We start from the raw sequence: 5,299 nt of genomic DNA on the forward strand, positions 1-5,299 counted from the left end.
ATTTAAAAAAAAACACAACCACATCAACATGTCCCTATCTTGAAAAAATAATGAAACTAAACAATTAAAATATAGGTTATTATAAGGGTAAACACTATTTTTTAAAATGTTTTTAAAAAATAATATTAAATATTTAAGGCATTTCATTTTGCGTGTCCATGGAAACTGAGTGTTTACCACGGCATTTTTCAAAAAATAACGGTCAAAAAACAAGCTAATTTTTCAGGAATTTGAAGTTAATTTAACTAATTTGACTATAATTCAGTAAAATGCATATATTTCTTAAATTATTACACCACAGTTTAACATTCCCGACATTTCCAGCGAAATTCAGTAAAGAAAAAGGCTCATTAGTTAACTAGTTAGTTAGATCTATGCTAGCAAAGAATGCTACTCTCTTTTTTTCTACAGCAGTCAGTATTTCTTTAAAACACACACACACACACACACGCAAAATAAACTAAACAAGTCACTAATATCTTAGTAATAACTTGCTTTCGTTTATTAAAAATAGTAGAAGAATGATTTTAACCTTCCAGCTGGTCACCCTGCTGCTTCTTCTCCCGGTCAGGAAACGTCTTTCGCAGGTTTGGTATCCACGGGTTTCTTCAGCAAGTGCGAATTTCAGCAAGTTCTTCTTCAGCAAGTTTTGCACAGCAGATTCTCGACAAGCTCAAACCTTCCGAGGCTTTAAAGGCTCCTTCAGGCGTCTCTCTCAAAAGTCCCGTAGCAAAGGGGAAAGAATTCAGAAGGTCGGCGTCATTTATAGGCTTGAGGACGCTAACGTCGTTGCCATGACTTCCATTGACGAACGCACGCGCTGGTGCGTGAGAGAAATTGGACTACAAATAACGCAGATAACACAAGTATCGCGTTGTCTTGTTCATCACTCCGTATGCTGCCACCTACTGGCCAACCGCTCCTCGACCCAAATATTAATGCAGGGAACCCTTTCCACATTTATGCTAGTTCTTCCAGAAGCAAAAAATATATATATATATAGTAATGCTCAGATAATTATTTGCAGTCATTCTAAGACACGAACTTTCACATTATAAATCCAGAAGTGGTCCAATCGGCGGACATTGTTACCCGATGCATTACTGAATAATACAAAGCCAACATTTTCTCCAGGAAAAACATTAATTTATATTTCAAGTCTTAATTTGAGATAATAATCTGAAAAAAAAACCCAATATAATAGCTTGAAAATATTTATCAATATATTAAATCTTGCTTTAACTCATAAGGTTCTTCAAAAAGTTGCTAATAACCAGATCCTCCATGGTAATGAATACGTCTAGGCTGGCTTACACCTTTTTTTTTTCTTTCTTCATTTCATTTAAGCATTTTTACTTGCACATCTAAAACAATTTTACGGTGTCATGTTTCTTTCACATATGAATCCACTCGTGTTCAAGTTGGTTAATTTAATTTATACATACATTTTACACACCAGGACATTAAAAGTATTTTTTGTTTTACAATTTTCAGTTCATACATGAATGTAAAAAAAAAAAAAAAAGTTAATATTACAACATGCATCCATGAATACTGTGATCATGGTTTTTCAACATTAGCACAAAACTTGGGGAAAAAAGACAAAAGAGGATAAGAAGATACCAAAAATATGTATATCTGTATAAATATAAATCTTAAGAGTAACAAGATTGTATCAAACACAAAGGAGAGAAAAAAAACTTAAGTGCTTTAGAGTAAAAAATACAAACTGAAGGTTTATAAAAGCCTTAAGGAAATGAGAGAACAAAGTCAGTTGAAGATTGTCAGTCGTAACTCTAACACACACATCCAGGAAAGCACGACACACACTTTGCATTCGCTCATTCTGAAGCCGTCTTTGCCCACAGAGAAGGCAGTCCGGGTTAACAAAGACGGAACAACACATAGCGCTGGGGAACAATGACAGAGCAGCACCAGCCTTTGATCACTATCAAACATAATCCTGATGAGTTAGCGTTGTATTTCTTCCTGTCGTGCAGCTAAATGGCAACAATGCTGGCTGTGTTTACATGCATGAAGTCGGCTTCAAACTAGCGCTAAACACTTTCATAAAAACGACAACGAACCGGTTATTTCACATTAAATTATAGCTGCTGTTGTGTAGCTGGCCTGTTAAATGAAATGTAAAAATCAAGCAAAAGACAAATTTATAAAGCAACTCAGCCTGGGTCTCCCACTTTTTAACCTGCCCATGTCTGGTTGCAGCAATATGAAGTCAGAATGAAGAAAAATAAGTGAACAACAATTCAATCTGGGTGTTTCAATCTGCATTGAATTGGATGGAAAAGTTCACTTCGGTCCTTATAATTCTCTGTCCTTGCTCCTCATATTCTCTGGGTTCTGCTGGTCGGCTTGTTAGTTCTGGATCAGAGGAAGAGGAATGTTTGTTGCATGTGAACACAGTGAAACAGAGAATGCTCTGTCAGACTCCCCATGGCAAAAACATAAAAGAAAAAGAAGTCTTCAGAAATTTTTTTTTAAAAACTACAAAAAACAAGGCAGTCTTAAGATTGTGTTGCTTAGAAACGCGCCGGTGGGAGGAGGACAGCTGATCTCCGCCTTGCAGCGGGAGGAAAGCAGGTGGCTCAGACGGTGCAGGTGAGCTAACGGTGATTTTTGCATTAAACTACTATAAAACCTGCAATAGTGCCGAATATGCATGCGCTAATTTTAGCCAGGATGTTGCACATAACTGAAGTGTCAGAATCCATTCCTAATATATTCCGATGTGTTTCCAGATGTTGGTAAACCATCAGTGCGGTGCTTCTGCAGCCTCTGAGTTGCAGGATGTCTCATCAAGTGTCCGTCTTCCTGACTGCCACTCGGTGTTTGACCTTCAGGATGTCCAGAGACCTTCACCTTTCTGGAGCTGGGATCACATGAGCCCGATGTGCTGATGAAACATTTCTAATTTTTAAAACAATGTGGCTGATGTTCTTACAGAGTTGAAGTGCATTAACGATCTGTTGTTTTTAGCTTCTCAATACGTTTAATTATGATTAAACTGATGTTCATACTGAGAGCAAATAAAGCTGTGTTCTTTCTAATCTGACTGGTTCTACTTTTAATCAAACTATTCATGTTTTCACATTTTGGTCACCAAGAATCACGGTCGTTTCAGGAGATGAGAAGATTAAAGACGATTAAAAGGTTCTAAACTTTAGTCTAGAAAATATTCCTTTCATTTACTTTCATCAATTTAGTTACATCTACTAAAGCAGCTTAAAATATTAAAATGTCACTTAACTTTGCATTTCAAAGAACCCTTTAAAGGGTTCTTTAAAGGGTTCTCTTTAAAGAACCCTTTAAAGAGAAAGAACCCCTTAAAGCAGGGGTGTCCAAACTTTTTGCAAAGAGGGCCAGATTTGATAAAGTGAAGATGCCTGGGGGCCAATAGTTTGTTCGGACATTTTTTAACTACAAAAGTTTCATGCAAATACACACTGTTATAAAACAATTTTCATTGTCACAATTATCTTTATTTTTCAAATGACAAAATAACCAAATATAAACCACTCAGGCAGATGAGAACAAGTCTAAAAACCCAAATTCTGCCTTTCATTCATATCTGGAGAGTCAGATAACATTGAACAAACTGTATGAAATACCTTAAATTTACATGAGCTTAAAAATATCTTTGCCTCAAGAACATTTTAAACAGGAGTTATAAGCAATGCAAAGTTGTCTGTTATTATTAAATCTTAAAACAAGTGAATTTTGCTCTTGTCATTTACAATATCTTTCAGAAAGTAATAGTTTGTGTCACATCTACAGGTTCATAACATCAACAGTAAAAACCAAATCTTACTCAAGAGTTTAATAAAAATAAGTGCCATAAATCCAAGTGCATAAATGTTCTTTGGCTTTTCACTGTTGATAGTGACAGATGTTACCGTTCAAAATACTCAATTTCAGATTGATCAAGAAACAGATAACTTGCTGACACTAATGAGAAGGGTGATACTGAGATCTGGATTTCAGTAAAGAGGCCAGGTCTGGTTTGAAGGCAGTGGTTGAAATGCGTAAAATGTCACGCAAGTGGGAGTCACTTAGTCTTAACCTCAATCGGTTCTTGTTTAAGTTCATGACAGAGAATGTCTTCTCACACAAATATGTGGAGCCGAATAAACTCAGCATTTTCTTAGCAAATGTTCGCATTTCTGGAAACCTGTCTTTATCCAGCTTGCAGTAAAAGTCAACAAGTGAAAGCTGCTGGTGTTTGCCGCGCCATTCATCGTCACACTGCAGCTCAATGAGCTCCAGCTGCAGCTGTGGAGGAGCATCATCAGGGTCCACGGAGAAGGGAGAAGAGAAAAGCAGCATGTCCTTTTCAATAACAGCAAAATCCTGAAAGCGTTTGTTAAATTCCACAGAAAGAGATGCAATAGCTGTTGCATAACTCTTCATTTGCGCACCGATGTTGTCCTGTGAGAAACTGTCAATGACCTCTTTCAAAGCCGGGAAGTGCGTGGTGCAGGGCTCTGTTTGGGACAAGTGTCTTTGGAAAAGTTGCAGCTTGGTTACAAAGGACTTGATGTGAGCGTATAGCTGGCTCACCACTGCATCTCGTCCTTGAAGATTAACATTCAGATGCTTCGTTATGTCAACCAAAAAAGCCAAATCTGCCAGCCATACAGGATCGGACAGTTCTTCCATCGGATGCCCCTTTTCACTCAAAAACTGTCCAATTTCCTCTCTTGAGAGCGAAAAATCGCTGCAGTGCGGACCCCCGACTTAGCCACCTCACATCGTTGTGATATATTACGTCTCCGTATTCAGCCTGGATGTCAAACAAGAACTGCTGAAACTGTCGGTGGTACAGTGCTTTAGAGCGAATAGAATTGATTGCCTTTACCACTGATTTCATAACATGATCAAATTTGAGATGTTTGGCGCAGAGAGCCTGCTGGTGAATTATACAGTGAAGTTTAATAGCGTTACCTCCTTCTTCGCTGACTTTATTGCAGATCAGTGTGGCCAACCCACTTCGCTCACCAGCCATGGCAGGCGCACCATCGGTAATGATCCCAGAAACTTTACTCCATAGTAGTTTCATATCATTATTAACAGCTTCACAAACAGAAACGAATAAATCCGATCCTCTGGTTTGGCCTTTCATGCTTTGGAGGTCCAGCAGCTCCTCTGTTATGTTCATATTGTTGTCAACTCCTCTTAAAAAAATCAGTAGCTGTGCAGTGTCAGATGCATCTGTGCTTTCATCGCAGGCTAATGAGAAATAATCAAAAGCCTCTCCCCTGTCCCCCAGTTGTCTCTGAAT

The 5,299-nt window shown here is 38.0% G+C and overlaps 1 long non-coding RNA gene across 1 annotated transcript; it reads left to right on the forward strand.

Moving 5' to 3' along the window:
- Window positions 1-2,280: 2,280 nt before the first annotated feature.
- LOC116722551 (uncharacterized) lies at window positions 2,281-2,934 on the forward strand. Its single transcript, XR_004339780.1, has 2 exons — window positions 2,281-2,619; window positions 2,760-2,934. It is a non-coding gene; the product is annotated as an uncharacterized LOC116722551 (long non-coding RNA).
- The last annotated feature ends 2,365 nt before the right edge of the window (window positions 2,935-5,299 follow it).

Source organism: Xiphophorus hellerii, chromosome 7 (genome assembly GCF_003331165.1).
Source record: "Xiphophorus hellerii strain 12219 chromosome 7, Xiphophorus_hellerii-4.1, whole genome shotgun sequence".
Classification (NCBI taxonomy): Eukaryota; Metazoa; Chordata; class Actinopteri; order Cyprinodontiformes; family Poeciliidae; genus Xiphophorus; species Xiphophorus hellerii.